This window comes from Ranitomeya imitator, chromosome 1 (assembly GCF_032444005.1).
Source record: "Ranitomeya imitator isolate aRanImi1 chromosome 1, aRanImi1.pri, whole genome shotgun sequence".
NCBI lineage: Eukaryota > Metazoa > Chordata > Amphibia > Anura > Dendrobatidae > Ranitomeya > Ranitomeya imitator.
In genome coordinates, this window is record NC_091282.1 from 894,604,944 (window position 1) to 894,619,692 (window position 14,749).

General features: G+C 46.6%; 37 non-coding genes across 37 annotated transcripts; all 37 read left to right on the plus strand.

Moving 5' to 3' along the window:
- Positions 1-474: 474 nt before the first annotated feature.
- TRNAA-UGC (transfer RNA alanine (anticodon UGC)) lies at positions 475-546 on the plus strand. Its single transcript has one exon. It is a non-coding gene; the product is annotated as a tRNA-Ala (tRNA).
- A 127-nt stretch (positions 547-673) lies between these two features.
- On the plus strand, positions 674-745 carry TRNAA-CGC (transfer RNA alanine (anticodon CGC)). Its single transcript has one exon. It is a non-coding gene; the product is annotated as a tRNA-Ala (tRNA).
- Positions 746-1,259: 514 nt separating this feature from the next.
- Positions 1,260-1,331, plus strand: TRNAA-UGC (transfer RNA alanine (anticodon UGC)). Its single transcript has one exon. It is a non-coding gene; the product is annotated as a tRNA-Ala (tRNA).
- A 127-nt stretch (positions 1,332-1,458) lies between these two features.
- On the plus strand, positions 1,459-1,530 carry TRNAA-CGC (transfer RNA alanine (anticodon CGC)). Its single transcript has one exon. It is a non-coding gene; the product is annotated as a tRNA-Ala (tRNA).
- A 514-nt stretch (positions 1,531-2,044) lies between these two features.
- Positions 2,045-2,116, plus strand: TRNAA-UGC (transfer RNA alanine (anticodon UGC)). The gene has a single exon. It is a non-coding gene; the product is annotated as a tRNA-Ala (tRNA).
- Positions 2,117-2,243: 127 nt separating this feature from the next.
- On the plus strand, positions 2,244-2,315 carry TRNAA-CGC (transfer RNA alanine (anticodon CGC)). The gene has a single exon. It is a non-coding gene; the product is annotated as a tRNA-Ala (tRNA).
- A 514-nt stretch (positions 2,316-2,829) lies between these two features.
- On the plus strand, positions 2,830-2,901 carry TRNAA-UGC (transfer RNA alanine (anticodon UGC)). The gene has a single exon. It is a non-coding gene; the product is annotated as a tRNA-Ala (tRNA).
- A 127-nt stretch (positions 2,902-3,028) lies between these two features.
- Positions 3,029-3,100, plus strand: TRNAA-CGC (transfer RNA alanine (anticodon CGC)). Its single transcript has one exon. It is a non-coding gene; the product is annotated as a tRNA-Ala (tRNA).
- A 514-nt stretch (positions 3,101-3,614) lies between these two features.
- On the plus strand, positions 3,615-3,686 carry TRNAA-UGC (transfer RNA alanine (anticodon UGC)). The gene has a single exon. It is a non-coding gene; the product is annotated as a tRNA-Ala (tRNA).
- A 127-nt stretch (positions 3,687-3,813) lies between these two features.
- On the plus strand, positions 3,814-3,885 carry TRNAA-CGC (transfer RNA alanine (anticodon CGC)). The gene has a single exon. It is a non-coding gene; the product is annotated as a tRNA-Ala (tRNA).
- A 514-nt stretch (positions 3,886-4,399) lies between these two features.
- On the plus strand, positions 4,400-4,471 carry TRNAA-UGC (transfer RNA alanine (anticodon UGC)). The gene has a single exon. It is a non-coding gene; the product is annotated as a tRNA-Ala (tRNA).
- Positions 4,472-4,598: 127 nt separating this feature from the next.
- TRNAA-CGC (transfer RNA alanine (anticodon CGC)) lies at positions 4,599-4,670 on the plus strand. The gene has a single exon. It is a non-coding gene; the product is annotated as a tRNA-Ala (tRNA).
- Positions 4,671-5,184: 514 nt separating this feature from the next.
- Positions 5,185-5,256, plus strand: TRNAA-UGC (transfer RNA alanine (anticodon UGC)). The gene has a single exon. It is a non-coding gene; the product is annotated as a tRNA-Ala (tRNA).
- Positions 5,257-5,383: 127 nt separating this feature from the next.
- TRNAA-CGC (transfer RNA alanine (anticodon CGC)) lies at positions 5,384-5,455 on the plus strand. The gene has a single exon. It is a non-coding gene; the product is annotated as a tRNA-Ala (tRNA).
- Positions 5,456-5,969: 514 nt separating this feature from the next.
- TRNAA-UGC (transfer RNA alanine (anticodon UGC)) lies at positions 5,970-6,041 on the plus strand. The gene has a single exon. It is a non-coding gene; the product is annotated as a tRNA-Ala (tRNA).
- Positions 6,042-6,168: 127 nt separating this feature from the next.
- TRNAA-CGC (transfer RNA alanine (anticodon CGC)) lies at positions 6,169-6,240 on the plus strand. The gene has a single exon. It is a non-coding gene; the product is annotated as a tRNA-Ala (tRNA).
- A 514-nt stretch (positions 6,241-6,754) lies between these two features.
- On the plus strand, positions 6,755-6,826 carry TRNAA-UGC (transfer RNA alanine (anticodon UGC)). Its single transcript has one exon. It is a non-coding gene; the product is annotated as a tRNA-Ala (tRNA).
- A 127-nt stretch (positions 6,827-6,953) lies between these two features.
- TRNAA-CGC (transfer RNA alanine (anticodon CGC)) lies at positions 6,954-7,025 on the plus strand. Its single transcript has one exon. It is a non-coding gene; the product is annotated as a tRNA-Ala (tRNA).
- A 514-nt stretch (positions 7,026-7,539) lies between these two features.
- Positions 7,540-7,611, plus strand: TRNAA-UGC (transfer RNA alanine (anticodon UGC)). The gene has a single exon. It is a non-coding gene; the product is annotated as a tRNA-Ala (tRNA).
- Positions 7,612-7,738: 127 nt separating this feature from the next.
- Positions 7,739-7,810, plus strand: TRNAA-CGC (transfer RNA alanine (anticodon CGC)). The gene has a single exon. It is a non-coding gene; the product is annotated as a tRNA-Ala (tRNA).
- Positions 7,811-8,324: 514 nt separating this feature from the next.
- Positions 8,325-8,396, plus strand: TRNAA-UGC (transfer RNA alanine (anticodon UGC)). Its single transcript has one exon. It is a non-coding gene; the product is annotated as a tRNA-Ala (tRNA).
- Positions 8,397-8,523: 127 nt separating this feature from the next.
- Positions 8,524-8,595, plus strand: TRNAA-CGC (transfer RNA alanine (anticodon CGC)). The gene has a single exon. It is a non-coding gene; the product is annotated as a tRNA-Ala (tRNA).
- A 514-nt stretch (positions 8,596-9,109) lies between these two features.
- Positions 9,110-9,181, plus strand: TRNAA-UGC (transfer RNA alanine (anticodon UGC)). Its single transcript has one exon. It is a non-coding gene; the product is annotated as a tRNA-Ala (tRNA).
- Positions 9,182-9,308: 127 nt separating this feature from the next.
- On the plus strand, positions 9,309-9,380 carry TRNAA-CGC (transfer RNA alanine (anticodon CGC)). Its single transcript has one exon. It is a non-coding gene; the product is annotated as a tRNA-Ala (tRNA).
- A 514-nt stretch (positions 9,381-9,894) lies between these two features.
- TRNAA-UGC (transfer RNA alanine (anticodon UGC)) lies at positions 9,895-9,966 on the plus strand. Its single transcript has one exon. It is a non-coding gene; the product is annotated as a tRNA-Ala (tRNA).
- Positions 9,967-10,093: 127 nt separating this feature from the next.
- TRNAA-CGC (transfer RNA alanine (anticodon CGC)) lies at positions 10,094-10,165 on the plus strand. Its single transcript has one exon. It is a non-coding gene; the product is annotated as a tRNA-Ala (tRNA).
- A 514-nt stretch (positions 10,166-10,679) lies between these two features.
- TRNAA-UGC (transfer RNA alanine (anticodon UGC)) lies at positions 10,680-10,751 on the plus strand. Its single transcript has one exon. It is a non-coding gene; the product is annotated as a tRNA-Ala (tRNA).
- Positions 10,752-10,878: 127 nt separating this feature from the next.
- Positions 10,879-10,950, plus strand: TRNAA-CGC (transfer RNA alanine (anticodon CGC)). Its single transcript has one exon. It is a non-coding gene; the product is annotated as a tRNA-Ala (tRNA).
- A 514-nt stretch (positions 10,951-11,464) lies between these two features.
- Positions 11,465-11,536, plus strand: TRNAA-UGC (transfer RNA alanine (anticodon UGC)). Its single transcript has one exon. It is a non-coding gene; the product is annotated as a tRNA-Ala (tRNA).
- Positions 11,537-11,663: 127 nt separating this feature from the next.
- TRNAA-CGC (transfer RNA alanine (anticodon CGC)) lies at positions 11,664-11,735 on the plus strand. The gene has a single exon. It is a non-coding gene; the product is annotated as a tRNA-Ala (tRNA).
- A 514-nt stretch (positions 11,736-12,249) lies between these two features.
- On the plus strand, positions 12,250-12,321 carry TRNAA-UGC (transfer RNA alanine (anticodon UGC)). The gene has a single exon. It is a non-coding gene; the product is annotated as a tRNA-Ala (tRNA).
- Positions 12,322-12,448: 127 nt separating this feature from the next.
- TRNAA-CGC (transfer RNA alanine (anticodon CGC)) lies at positions 12,449-12,520 on the plus strand. Its single transcript has one exon. It is a non-coding gene; the product is annotated as a tRNA-Ala (tRNA).
- A 514-nt stretch (positions 12,521-13,034) lies between these two features.
- On the plus strand, positions 13,035-13,106 carry TRNAA-UGC (transfer RNA alanine (anticodon UGC)). The gene has a single exon. It is a non-coding gene; the product is annotated as a tRNA-Ala (tRNA).
- A 127-nt stretch (positions 13,107-13,233) lies between these two features.
- On the plus strand, positions 13,234-13,305 carry TRNAA-CGC (transfer RNA alanine (anticodon CGC)). Its single transcript has one exon. It is a non-coding gene; the product is annotated as a tRNA-Ala (tRNA).
- A 514-nt stretch (positions 13,306-13,819) lies between these two features.
- On the plus strand, positions 13,820-13,891 carry TRNAA-UGC (transfer RNA alanine (anticodon UGC)). The gene has a single exon. It is a non-coding gene; the product is annotated as a tRNA-Ala (tRNA).
- A 127-nt stretch (positions 13,892-14,018) lies between these two features.
- TRNAA-CGC (transfer RNA alanine (anticodon CGC)) lies at positions 14,019-14,090 on the plus strand. The gene has a single exon. It is a non-coding gene; the product is annotated as a tRNA-Ala (tRNA).
- A 514-nt stretch (positions 14,091-14,604) lies between these two features.
- On the plus strand, positions 14,605-14,676 carry TRNAA-UGC (transfer RNA alanine (anticodon UGC)). Its single transcript has one exon. It is a non-coding gene; the product is annotated as a tRNA-Ala (tRNA).
- Positions 14,677-14,749: the final 73 nt, after the last annotated feature.

Below are 14,749 nucleotides of genomic sequence, written 5' to 3' on the forward strand. Positions count from 1 at the left end.
TCAAGCTTAGTAGTGTCAAGACTCTCAAGGAATCTTTGATGCTTAAACTGGTTTCTTTGCCAGGTCACATAGCAGGAAGAGGCTTTTTGTCACGGCAGATTCTAAAGACTGCATGCAACCTAAGGCAAGGGCATCACTTTACCACTCAGTGGCATGTCTTCCATGGGAACTGGACTTTCAGCAAACATTGCACAAATCAATAGTACAGGCAAATATAGGCAACTTTCTCTAGCCTGATTAAAGTGGGAAATGTGCAATAGCTTTGCATTAAGGACAAGCTTCAGAGTCTCTACTTGGTATCATCAGAAAACCGAGTCCGAGTGTCGTGCCGGAAGCTTGAATAGGTCAGCTGATGTATCTCTAATAATTCACAGTTTTTTTCTAAAGGTGGTTCAGCGATTGGAAGAAATGCTAACCCTTGGCTGAAAAATCTTGACCCGTTTCCTGCAAGTTTCGGAAAGTCGTGCAAATAGCGGGGATGTAGCTCAGTGGTAGAGCGCACGCTTTGCATGTGTGAGGCCCCGGGTTCAATCCCCGGCATCTCCATGGCCTGGGTTTACGTGCAAAGAGCGCACGTCCAACAGGTGGCTGCTTTTGCTTCGCCTTATTTGGTTCCTGCAGGCACTCGGTGAAAGAAATACTTGTGAGTGCTCCACCCCACGAGTAGACTTTTGGGGATGTAGCTCAGTGGTAGAGCGCATGCTTCGCATGTATGAGGTCCTGGGTTCAATCCCCAGCATCTCCAAACTTTTACAAATACGGCTAGAAATCTTTAGCGAACACATTCAAGCTTAGTAGTGTCAAGACTCTCAAGGAATCTTTGATGCTTAAACTGGTTTCTTTGCCAGGTCACATAGCAGGAAGAGGCTTTTTGTCACGGCAGATTCTAAAGACTGCATGCAACCTAAGGCAAGGGCATCACTTTACCACTCAGTGGCATGTCTTCCATGGGAACTGGACTTTCAGCAAACATTGCACAAATCAATAGTACAGGCAAATATAGGCAACTTTCTCTAGCCTGATTAAAGTGGGAAATGTGCAATAGCTTTGCATTAAGGACAAGCTTCAGAGTCTCTACTTGGTATCATCAGAAAACCGAGTCCGAGTGTCGTGCCGGAAGCTTGAATAGGTCAGCTGATGTATCTCTAATAATTCACAGTTTTTTTCTAAAGGTGGTTCAGCGATTGGAAGAAATGCTAACCCTTGGCTGAAAAATCTTGACCCGTTTCCTGCAAGTTTCGGAAAGTCGTGCAAATAGCGGGGATGTAGCTCAGTGGTAGAGCGCACGCTTTGCATGTGTGAGGCCCCGGGTTCAATCCCCGGCATCTCCATGGCCTGGGTTTACGTGCAAAGAGCGCACGTCCAACAGGTGGCTGCTTTTGCTTCGCCTTATTTGGTTCCTGCAGGCACTCGGTGAAAGAAATACTTGTGAGTGCTCCACCCCACGAGTAGACTTTTGGGGATGTAGCTCAGTGGTAGAGCGCATGCTTCGCATGTATGAGGTCCTGGGTTCAATCCCCAGCATCTCCAAACTTTTACAAATACGGCTAGAAATCTTTAGCGAACACATTCAAGCTTAGTAGTGTCAAGACTCTCAAGGAATCTTTGATGCTTAAACTGGTTTCTTTGCCAGGTCACATAGCAGGAAGAGGCTTTTTGTCACGGCAGATTCTAAAGACTGCATGCAACCTAAGGCAAGGGCATCACTTTACCACTCAGTGGCATGTCTTCCATGGGAACTGGACTTTCAGCAAACATTGCACAAATCAATAGTACAGGCAAATATAGGCAACTTTCTCTAGCCTGATTAAAGTGGGAAATGTGCAATAGCTTTGCATTAAGGACAAGCTTCAGAGTCTCTACTTGGTATCATCAGAAAACCGAGTCCGAGTGTCGTGCCGGAAGCTTGAATAGGTCAGCTGATGTATCTCTAATAATTCACAGTTTTTTTCTAAAGGTGGTTCAGCGATTGGAAGAAATGCTAACCCTTGGCTGAAAAATCTTGACCCGTTTCCTGCAAGTTTCGGAAAGTCGTGCAAATAGCGGGGATGTAGCTCAGTGGTAGAGCGCACGCTTTGCATGTGTGAGGCCCCGGGTTCAATCCCCGGCATCTCCATGGCCTGGGTTTACGTGCAAAGAGCGCACGTCCAACAGGTGGCTGCTTTTGCTTCGCCTTATTTGGTTCCTGCAGGCACTCGGTGAAAGAAATACTTGTGAGTGCTCCACCCCACGAGTAGACTTTTGGGGATGTAGCTCAGTGGTAGAGCGCATGCTTCGCATGTATGAGGTCCTGGGTTCAATCCCCAGCATCTCCAAACTTTTACAAATACGGCTAGAAATCTTTAGCGAACACATTCAAGCTTAGTAGTGTCAAGACTCTCAAGGAATCTTTGATGCTTAAACTGGTTTCTTTGCCAGGTCACATAGCAGGAAGAGGCTTTTTGTCACGGCAGATTCTAAAGACTGCATGCAACCTAAGGCAAGGGCATCACTTTACCACTCAGTGGCATGTCTTCCATGGGAACTGGACTTTCAGCAAACATTGCACAAATCAATAGTACAGGCAAATATAGGCAACTTTCTCTAGCCTGATTAAAGTGGGAAATGTGCAATAGCTTTGCATTAAGGACAAGCTTCAGAGTCTCTACTTGGTATCATCAGAAAACCGAGTCCGAGTGTCGTGCCGGAAGCTTGAATAGGTCAGCTGATGTATCTCTAATAATTCACAGTTTTTTTCTAAAGGTGGTTCAGCGATTGGAAGAAATGCTAACCCTTGGCTGAAAAATCTTGACCCGTTTCCTGCAAGTTTCGGAAAGTCGTGCAAATAGCGGGGATGTAGCTCAGTGGTAGAGCGCACGCTTTGCATGTGTGAGGCCCCGGGTTCAATCCCCGGCATCTCCATGGCCTGGGTTTACGTGCAAAGAGCGCACGTCCAACAGGTGGCTGCTTTTGCTTCGCCTTATTTGGTTCCTGCAGGCACTCGGTGAAAGAAATACTTGTGAGTGCTCCACCCCACGAGTAGACTTTTGGGGATGTAGCTCAGTGGTAGAGCGCATGCTTCGCATGTATGAGGTCCTGGGTTCAATCCCCAGCATCTCCAAACTTTTACAAATACGGCTAGAAATCTTTAGCGAACACATTCAAGCTTAGTAGTGTCAAGACTCTCAAGGAATCTTTGATGCTTAAACTGGTTTCTTTGCCAGGTCACATAGCAGGAAGAGGCTTTTTGTCACGGCAGATTCTAAAGACTGCATGCAACCTAAGGCAAGGGCATCACTTTACCACTCAGTGGCATGTCTTCCATGGGAACTGGACTTTCAGCAAACATTGCACAAATCAATAGTACAGGCAAATATAGGCAACTTTCTCTAGCCTGATTAAAGTGGGAAATGTGCAATAGCTTTGCATTAAGGACAAGCTTCAGAGTCTCTACTTGGTATCATCAGAAAACCGAGTCCGAGTGTCGTGCCGGAAGCTTGAATAGGTCAGCTGATGTATCTCTAATAATTCACAGTTTTTTTCTAAAGGTGGTTCAGCGATTGGAAGAAATGCTAACCCTTGGCTGAAAAATCTTGACCCGTTTCCTGCAAGTTTCGGAAAGTCGTGCAAATAGCGGGGATGTAGCTCAGTGGTAGAGCGCACGCTTTGCATGTGTGAGGCCCCGGGTTCAATCCCCGGCATCTCCATGGCCTGGGTTTACGTGCAAAGAGCGCACGTCCAACAGGTGGCTGCTTTTGCTTCGCCTTATTTGGTTCCTGCAGGCACTCGGTGAAAGAAATACTTGTGAGTGCTCCACCCCACGAGTAGACTTTTGGGGATGTAGCTCAGTGGTAGAGCGCATGCTTCGCATGTATGAGGTCCTGGGTTCAATCCCCAGCATCTCCAAACTTTTACAAATACGGCTAGAAATCTTTAGCGAACACATTCAAGCTTAGTAGTGTCAAGACTCTCAAGGAATCTTTGATGCTTAAACTGGTTTCTTTGCCAGGTCACATAGCAGGAAGAGGCTTTTTGTCACGGCAGATTCTAAAGACTGCATGCAACCTAAGGCAAGGGCATCACTTTACCACTCAGTGGCATGTCTTCCATGGGAACTGGACTTTCAGCAAACATTGCACAAATCAATAGTACAGGCAAATATAGGCAACTTTCTCTAGCCTGATTAAAGTGGGAAATGTGCAATAGCTTTGCATTAAGGACAAGCTTCAGAGTCTCTACTTGGTATCATCAGAAAACCGAGTCCGAGTGTCGTGCCGGAAGCTTGAATAGGTCAGCTGATGTATCTCTAATAATTCACAGTTTTTTTCTAAAGGTGGTTCAGCGATTGGAAGAAATGCTAACCCTTGGCTGAAAAATCTTGACCCGTTTCCTGCAAGTTTCGGAAAGTCGTGCAAATAGCGGGGATGTAGCTCAGTGGTAGAGCGCACGCTTTGCATGTGTGAGGCCCCGGGTTCAATCCCCGGCATCTCCATGGCCTGGGTTTACGTGCAAAGAGCGCACGTCCAACAGGTGGCTGCTTTTGCTTCGCCTTATTTGGTTCCTGCAGGCACTCGGTGAAAGAAATACTTGTGAGTGCTCCACCCCACGAGTAGACTTTTGGGGATGTAGCTCAGTGGTAGAGCGCATGCTTCGCATGTATGAGGTCCTGGGTTCAATCCCCAGCATCTCCAAACTTTTACAAATACGGCTAGAAATCTTTAGCGAACACATTCAAGCTTAGTAGTGTCAAGACTCTCAAGGAATCTTTGATGCTTAAACTGGTTTCTTTGCCAGGTCACATAGCAGGAAGAGGCTTTTTGTCACGGCAGATTCTAAAGACTGCATGCAACCTAAGGCAAGGGCATCACTTTACCACTCAGTGGCATGTCTTCCATGGGAACTGGACTTTCAGCAAACATTGCACAAATCAATAGTACAGGCAAATATAGGCAACTTTCTCTAGCCTGATTAAAGTGGGAAATGTGCAATAGCTTTGCATTAAGGACAAGCTTCAGAGTCTCTACTTGGTATCATCAGAAAACCGAGTCCGAGTGTCGTGCCGGAAGCTTGAATAGGTCAGCTGATGTATCTCTAATAATTCACAGTTTTTTTCTAAAGGTGGTTCAGCGATTGGAAGAAATGCTAACCCTTGGCTGAAAAATCTTGACCCGTTTCCTGCAAGTTTCGGAAAGTCGTGCAAATAGCGGGGATGTAGCTCAGTGGTAGAGCGCACGCTTTGCATGTGTGAGGCCCCGGGTTCAATCCCCGGCATCTCCATGGCCTGGGTTTACGTGCAAAGAGCGCACGTCCAACAGGTGGCTGCTTTTGCTTCGCCTTATTTGGTTCCTGCAGGCACTCGGTGAAAGAAATACTTGTGAGTGCTCCACCCCACGAGTAGACTTTTGGGGATGTAGCTCAGTGGTAGAGCGCATGCTTCGCATGTATGAGGTCCTGGGTTCAATCCCCAGCATCTCCAAACTTTTACAAATACGGCTAGAAATCTTTAGCGAACACATTCAAGCTTAGTAGTGTCAAGACTCTCAAGGAATCTTTGATGCTTAAACTGGTTTCTTTGCCAGGTCACATAGCAGGAAGAGGCTTTTTGTCACGGCAGATTCTAAAGACTGCATGCAACCTAAGGCAAGGGCATCACTTTACCACTCAGTGGCATGTCTTCCATGGGAACTGGACTTTCAGCAAACATTGCACAAATCAATAGTACAGGCAAATATAGGCAACTTTCTCTAGCCTGATTAAAGTGGGAAATGTGCAATAGCTTTGCATTAAGGACAAGCTTCAGAGTCTCTACTTGGTATCATCAGAAAACCGAGTCCGAGTGTCGTGCCGGAAGCTTGAATAGGTCAGCTGATGTATCTCTAATAATTCACAGTTTTTTTCTAAAGGTGGTTCAGCGATTGGAAGAAATGCTAACCCTTGGCTGAAAAATCTTGACCCGTTTCCTGCAAGTTTCGGAAAGTCGTGCAAATAGCGGGGATGTAGCTCAGTGGTAGAGCGCACGCTTTGCATGTGTGAGGCCCCGGGTTTAATCCCCGGCATCTCCATGGCCTGGGTTTACGTGCAAAGAGCGCACGTCCAACAGGTGGCTGCTTTTGCTTCGCCTTATTTGGTTCCTGCAGGCACTCGGTGAAAGAAATACTTGTGAGTGCTCCACCCCACGAGTAGACTTTTGGGGATGTAGCTCAGTGGTAGAGCGCATGCTTCGCATGTATGAGGTCCTGGGTTCAATCCCCAGCATCTCCAAACTTTTACAAATACGGCTAGAAATCTTTAGCGAACACATTCAAGCTTAGTAGTGTCAAGACTCTCAAGGAATCTTTGATGCTTAAACTGGTTTCTTTGCCAGGTCACATAGCAGGAAGAGGCTTTTTGTCACGGCAGATTCTAAAGACTGCATGCAACCTAAGGCAAGGGCATCACTTTACCACTCAGTGGCATGTCTTCCATGGGAACTGGACTTTCAGCAAACATTGCACAAATCAATAGTACAGGCAAATATAGGCAACTTTCTCTAGCCTGATTAAAGTGGGAAATGTGCAATAGCTTTGCATTAAGGACAAGCTTCAGAGTCTCTACTTGGTATCATCAGAAAACCGAGTCCGAGTGTCGTGCCGGAAGCTTGAATAGGTCAGCTGATGTATCTCTAATAATTCACAGTTTTTTTCTAAAGGTGGTTCAGCGATTGGAAGAAATGCTAACCCTTGGCTGAAAAATCTTGACCCGTTTCCTGCAAGTTTCGGAAAGTCGTGCAAATAGCGGGGATGTAGCTCAGTGGTAGAGCGCACGCTTTGCATGTGTGAGGCCCCGGGTTCAATCCCCGGCATCTCCATGGCCTGGGTTTACGTGCAAAGAGCGCACGTCCAACAGGTGGCTGCTTTTGCTTCGCCTTATTTGGTTCCTGCAGGCACTCGGTGAAAGAAATACTTGTGAGTGCTCCACCCCACGAGTAGACTTTTGGGGATGTAGCTCAGTGGTAGAGCGCATGCTTCGCATGTATGAGGTCCTGGGTTCAATCCCCAGCATCTCCAAACTTTTACAAATACGGCTAGAAATCTTTAGCGAACACATTCAAGCTTAGTAGTGTCAAGACTCTCAAGGAATCTTTGATGCTTAAACTGGTTTCTTTGCCAGGTCACATAGCAGGAAGAGGCTTTTTGTCACGGCAGATTCTAAAGACTGCATGCAACCTAAGGCAAGGGCATCACTTTACCACTCAGTGGCATGTCTTCCATGGGAACTGGACTTTCAGCAAACATTGCACAAATCAATAGTACAGGCAAATATAGGCAACTTTCTCTAGCCTGATTAAAGTGGGAAATGTGCAATAGCTTTGCATTAAGGACAAGCTTCAGAGTCTCTACTTGGTATCATCAGAAAACCGAGTCCGAGTGTCGTGCCGGAAGCTTGAATAGGTCAGCTGATGTATCTCTAATAATTCACAGTTTTTTTCTAAAGGTGGTTCAGCGATTGGAAGAAATGCTAACCCTTGGCTGAAAAATCTTGACCCGTTTCCTGCAAGTTTCGGAAAGTCGTGCAAATAGCGGGGATGTAGCTCAGTGGTAGAGCGCACGCTTTGCATGTGTGAGGCCCCGGGTTCAATCCCCGGCATCTCCATGGCCTGGGTTTACGTGCAAAGAGCGCACGTCCAACAGGTGGCTGCTTTTGCTTCGCCTTATTTGGTTCCTGCAGGCACTCGGTGAAAGAAATACTTGTGAGTGCTCCACCCCACGAGTAGACTTTTGGGGATGTAGCTCAGTGGTAGAGCGCATGCTTCGCATGTATGAGGTCCTGGGTTCAATCCCCAGCATCTCCAAACTTTTACAAATACGGCTAGAAATCTTTAGCGAACACATTCAAGCTTAGTAGTGTCAAGACTCTCAAGGAATCTTTGATGCTTAAACTGGTTTCTTTGCCAGGTCACATAGCAGGAAGAGGCTTTTTGTCACGGCAGATTCTAAAGACTGCATGCAACCTAAGGCAAGGGCATCACTTTACCACTCAGTGGCATGTCTTCCATGGGAACTGGACTTTCAGCAAACATTGCACAAATCAATAGTACAGGCAAATATAGGCAACTTTCTCTAGCCTGATTAAAGTGGGAAATGTGCAATAGCTTTGCATTAAGGACAAGCTTCAGAGTCTCTACTTGGTATCATCAGAAAACCGAGTCCGAGTGTCGTGCCGGAAGCTTGAATAGGTCAGCTGATGTATCTCTAATAATTCACAGTTTTTTTCTAAAGGTGGTTCAGCGATTGGAAGAAATGCTAACCCTTGGCTGAAAAATCTTGACCCGTTTCCTGCAAGTTTCGGAAAGTCGTGCAAATAGCGGGGATGTAGCTCAGTGGTAGAGCGCACGCTTTGCATGTGTGAGGCCCCGGGTTCAATCCCCGGCATCTCCATGGCCTGGGTTTACGTGCAAAGAGCGCACGTCCAACAGGTGGCTGCTTTTGCTTCGCCTTATTTGGTTCCTGCAGGCACTCGGTGAAAGAAATACTTGTGAGTGCTCCACCCCACGAGTAGACTTTTGGGGATGTAGCTCAGTGGTAGAGCGCATGCTTCGCATGTATGAGGTCCTGGGTTCAATCCCCAGCATCTCCAAACTTTTACAAATACGGCTAGAAATCTTTAGCGAACACATTCAAGCTTAGTAGTGTCAAGACTCTCAAGGAATCTTTGATGCTTAAACTGGTTTCTTTGCCAGGTCACATAGCAGGAAGAGGCTTTTTGTCACGGCAGATTCTAAAGACTGCATGCAACCTAAGGCAAGGGCATCACTTTACCACTCAGTGGCATGTCTTCCATGGGAACTGGACTTTCAGCAAACATTGCACAAATCAATAGTACAGGCAAATATAGGCAACTTTCTCTAGCCTGATTAAAGTGGGAAATGTGCAATAGCTTTGCATTAAGGACAAGCTTCAGAGTCTCTACTTGGTATCATCAGAAAACCGAGTCCGAGTGTCGTGCCGGAAGCTTGAATAGGTCAGCTGATGTATCTCTAATAATTCACAGTTTTTTTCTAAAGGTGGTTCAGCGATTGGAAGAAATGCTAACCCTTGGCTGAAAAATCTTGACCCGTTTCCTGCAAGTTTCGGAAAGTCGTGCAAATAGCGGGGATGTAGCTCAGTGGTAGAGCGCACGCTTTGCATGTGTGAGGCCCCGGGTTCAATCCCCGGCATCTCCATGGCCTGGGTTTACGTGCAAAGAGCGCACGTCCAACAGGTGGCTGCTTTTGCTTCGCCTTATTTGGTTCCTGCAGGCACTCGGTGAAAGAAATACTTGTGAGTGCTCCACCCCACGAGTAGACTTTTGGGGATGTAGCTCAGTGGTAGAGCGCATGCTTCGCATGTATGAGGTCCTGGGTTCAATCCCCAGCATCTCCAAACTTTTACAAATACGGCTAGAAATCTTTAGCGAACACATTCAAGCTTAGTAGTGTCAAGACTCTCAAGGAATCTTTGATGCTTAAACTGGTTTCTTTGCCAGGTCACATAGCAGGAAGAGGCTTTTTGTCACGGCAGATTCTAAAGACTGCATGCAACCTAAGGCAAGGGCATCACTTTACCACTCAGTGGCATGTCTTCCATGGGAACTGGACTTTCAGCAAACATTGCACAAATCAATAGTACAGGCAAATATAGGCAACTTTCTCTAGCCTGATTAAAGTGGGAAATGTGCAATAGCTTTGCATTAAGGACAAGCTTCAGAGTCTCTACTTGGTATCATCAGAAAACCGAGTCCGAGTGTCGTGCCGGAAGCTTGAATAGGTCAGCTGATGTATCTCTAATAATTCACAGTTTTTTTCTAAAGGTGGTTCAGCGATTGGAAGAAATGCTAACCCTTGGCTGAAAAATCTTGACCCGTTTCCTGCAAGTTTCGGAAAGTCGTGCAAATAGCGGGGATGTAGCTCAGTGGTAGAGCGCACGCTTTGCATGTGTGAGGCCCCGGGTTCAATCCCCGGCATCTCCATGGCCTGGGTTTACGTGCAAAGAGCGCACGTCCAACAGGTGGCTGCTTTTGCTTCGCCTTATTTGGTTCCTGCAGGCACTCGGTGAAAGAAATACTTGTGAGTGCTCCACCCCACGAGTAGACTTTTGGGGATGTAGCTCAGTGGTAGAGCGCATGCTTCGCATGTATGAGGTCCTGGGTTCAATCCCCAGCATCTCCAAACTTTTACAAATACGGCTAGAAATCTTTAGCGAACACATTCAAGCTTAGTAGTGTCAAGACTCTCAAGGAATCTTTGATGCTTAAACTGGTTTCTTTGCCAGGTCACATAGCAGGAAGAGGCTTTTTGTCACGGCAGATTCTAAAGACTGCATGCAACCTAAGGCAAGGGCATCACTTTACCACTCAGTGGCATGTCTTCCATGGGAACTGGACTTTCAGCAAACATTGCACAAATCAATAGTACAGGCAAATATAGGCAACTTTCTCTAGCCTGATTAAAGTGGGAAATGTGCAATAGCTTTGCATTAAGGACAAGCTTCAGAGTCTCTACTTGGTATCATCAGAAAACCGAGTCCGAGTGTCGTGCCGGAAGCTTGAATAGGTCAGCTGATGTATCTCTAATAATTCACAGTTTTTTTCTAAAGGTGGTTCAGCGATTGGAAGAAATGCTAACCCTTGGCTGAAAAATCTTGACCCGTTTCCTGCAAGTTTCGGAAAGTCGTGCAAATAGCGGGGATGTAGCTCAGTGGTAGAGCGCACGCTTTGCATGTGTGAGGCCCCGGGTTCAATCCCCGGCATCTCCATGGCCTGGGTTTACGTGCAAAGAGCGCACGTCCAACAGGTGGCTGCTTTTGCTTCGCCTTATTTGGTTCCTGCAGGCACTCGGTGAAAGAAATACTTGTGAGTGCTCCACCCCACGAGTAGACTTTTGGGGATGTAGCTCAGTGGTAGAGCGCATGCTTCGCATGTATGAGGTCCTGGGTTCAATCCCCAGCATCTCCAAACTTTTACAAATACGGCTAGAAATCTTTAGCGAACACATTCAAGCTTAGTAGTGTCAAGACTCTCAAGGAATCTTTGATGCTTAAACTGGTTTCTTTGCCAGGTCACATAGCAGGAAGAGGCTTTTTGTCACGGCAGATTCTAAAGACTGCATGCAACCTAAGGCAAGGGCATCACTTTACCACTCAGTGGCATGTCTTCCATGGGAACTGGACTTTCAGCAAACATTGCACAAATCAATAGTACAGGCAAATATAGGCAACTTTCTCTAGCCTGATTAAAGTGGGAAATGTGCAATAGCTTTGCATTAAGGACAAGCTTCAGAGTCTCTACTTGGTATCATCAGAAAACCGAGTCCGAGTGTCGTGCCGGAAGCTTGAATAGGTCAGCTGATGTATCTCTAATAATTCACAGTTTTTTTCTAAAGGTGGTTCAGCGATTGGAAGAAATGCTAACCCTTGGCTGAAAAATCTTGACCCGTTTCCTGCAAGTTTCGGAAAGTCGTGCAAATAGCGGGGATGTAGCTCAGTGGTAGAGCGCACGCTTTGCATGTGTGAGGCCCCGGGTTCAATCCCCGGCATCTCCATGGCCTGGGTTTACGTGCAAAGAGCGCACGTCCAACAGGTGGCTGCTTTTGCTTCGCCTTATTTGGTTCCTGCAGGCACTCGGTGAAAGAAATACTTGTGAGTGCTCCACCCCACGAGTAGACTTTTGGGGATGTAGCTCAGTGGTAGAGCGCATGCTTCGCATGTATGAGGTCCTGGGTTCAATCCCCAGCATCTCCAAACTTTTACAAATACGGCTAGAAATCTTTAGCGAACACATTCAAGCTTAGTAGTGTCAAGACTCTCAAGGAATCTTTGATGCTTAAACTGGTTTCTTTGCCAGGTCACATAGCAGGAAGAGGCTTTTTGTCACGGCAGATTCTAAAGACTGCATGCAACCTAAGGCAAGGGCATCACTTTACCACTCAGTGGCATGTCTTCCATGGGAACTGGACTTTCAGCAAACATTGCACAAATCAATAGTACAGGCAAATATAGGCAACTTTCTCTAGCCTGATTAAAGTGGGAAATGTGCAATAGCTTTGCATTAAGGACAAGCTTCAGAGTCTCTACTTGGTATCATCAGAAAACCGAGTCCGAGTGTCGTGCCGGAAGCTTGAATAGGTCAGCTGATGTATCTCTAATAATTCACAGTTTTTTTCTAAAGGTGGTTCAGCGATTGGAAGAAATGCTAACCCTTGGCTGAAAAATCTTGACCCGTTTCCTGCAAGTTTCGGAAAGTCGTGCAAATAGCGGGGATGTAGCTCAGTGGTAGAGCGCACGCTTTGCATGTGTGAGGCCCCGGGTTCAATCCCCGGCATCTCCATGGCCTGGGTTTACGTGCAAAGAGCGCACGTCCAACAGGTGGCTGCTTTTGCTTCGCCTTATTTGGTTCCTGCAGGCACTCGGTGAAAGAAATACTTGTGAGTGCTCCACCCCACGAGTAGACTTTTGGGGATGTAGCTCAGTGGTAGAGCGCATGCTTCGCATGTATGAGGTCCTGGGTTCAATCCCCAGCATCTCCAAACTTTTACAAATACGGCTAGAAATCTTTAGCGAACACATTCAAGCTTAGTAGTGTCAAGACTCTCAAGGAATCTTTGATGCTTAAACTGGTTTCTTTGCCAGGTCACATAGCAGGAAGAGGCTTTTTGTCACGGCAGATTCTAAAGACTGCATGCAACCTAAGGCAAGGGCATCACTTTACCACTCAGTGGCATGTCTTCCATGGGAACTGGACTTTCAGCAAACATTGCACAAATCAATAGTACAGGCAAATATAGGCAACTTTCTCTAGCCTGATTAAAGTGGGAAATGTGCAATAGCTTTGCATTAAGGACAAGCTTCAGAGTCTCTACTTGGTATCATCAGAAAACCGAGTCCGAGTGTCGTGCCGGAAGCTTGAATAGGTCAGCTGATGTATCTCTAATAATTCACAGTTTTTTTCTAAAGGTGGTTCAGCGATTGGAAGAAATGCTAACCCTTGGCTGAAAAATCTTGACCCGTTTCCTGCAAGTTTCGGAAAGTCGTGCAAATAGCGGGGATGTAGCTCAGTGGTAGAGCGCACGCTTTGCATGTGTGAGGCCCCGGGTTCAATCCCCGGCATCTCCATGGCCTGGGTTTACGTGCAAAGAGCGCACGTCCAACAGGTGGCTGCTTTTGCTTCGCCTTATTTGGTTCCTGCAGGCACTCGGTGAAAGAAATACTTGTGAGTGCTCCACCCCACGAGTAGACTTTTGGGGATGTAGCTCAGTGGTAGAGCGCATGCTTCGCATGTATGAGGTCCTGGGTTCAATCCCCAGCATCTCCAAACTTTTACAAATACGGCTAGAAATCTTTAGCGAACACATTCAAGCTTAGTAGTGTCAAGACTCTCAAGGAATCTTTGATGCTTAAACTGGTTTCTTTGCCAGGTCACATAGCAGGAAGAGGCTTTTTGTCACGGCAGATTCTAAAGACTGCATGCAACCTAAGGCAAGGGCATCACTTTACCACTCAGTGGCATGTCTTCCATGGGAACTGGACTTTCAGCAAACATTGCACAAATCAATAGTACAGGCAAATATAGGCAACTTTCTCTAGCCTGATTAAAGTGGGAAATGTGCAATAGCTTTGCATTAAGGACAAGCTTCAGAGTCTCTACTTGGTATCATCAGAAAACCGAGTCCGAGTGTCGTGCCGGAAGCTTGAATAGGTCAGCTGATGTATCTCTAATAATTCACAGTTTTTTTCTAAAGGTGGTTCAGCGATTGGAAGAAATGCTAACCCTTGGCTGAAAAATCTTGACCCGTTTCCTGCAAGTTTCGGAAAGTCGTGCAAATAGCGGGGATGTAGCTCAGTGGTAGAGCGCACGCTTTGCATGTGTGAGGCCCCGGGTTCAATCCCCGGCATCTCCATGGCCTGGGTTTACGTGCAAAGAGCGCACGTCCAACAGGTGGCTGCTTTTGCTTCGCCTTATTTGGTTCCTGCAGGCACTCGGTGAAAGAAATACTTGTGAGTGCTCCACCCCACGAGTAGACTTTTGGGGATGTAGCTCAGTGGTAGAGCGCATGCTTCGCATGTATGAGGTCCTGGGTTCAATCCCCAGCATCTCCAAACTTTTACAAATACGGCTAGAAATCTTTAGCGAACACATTCAAGCTTAGTAGTGTCAAGACTCTCAAGGAATCTTTGATGCTTAAACTGGTTTCTTTGCCAGGTCACATAGCAGGAAGAGGCTTTTTGTCACGGCAGATTCTAAAGACTGCATGCAACCTAAGGCAAGGGCATCACTTTACCACTCAGTGGCATGTCTTCCATGGGAACTGGACTTTCAGCAAACATTGCACAAATCAATAGTACAGGCAAATATAGGCAACTTTCTCTAGCCTGATTAAAGTGGGAAATGTGCAATAGCTTTGCATTAAGGACAAGCTTCAGAGTCTCTACTTGGTATCATCAGAAAACCGAGTCCGAGTGTCGTGCCGGAAGCTTGAATAGGTCAGCTGATGTATCTCTAATAATTCACAGTTTTTTTCTAAAGGTGGTTCAGCGATTGGAAGAAATGCTAACCCTTGGCTGAAAAATCTTGACCCGTTTCCTGCAAGTTTCGGAAAGTCGTGCAAATAGCGGGGATGTAGCTCAGTGGTAGAGCGCACGCTTTGCATGTGTGAGGCCCCGGGTTCAATCCCCGGCATCTCCATGGCCTGGGTTTACGTGCAAAGAGCGCACGTCCAACAGGTGGCTGCTTTTGCTTCGCCTTATTTGGTTCCTGC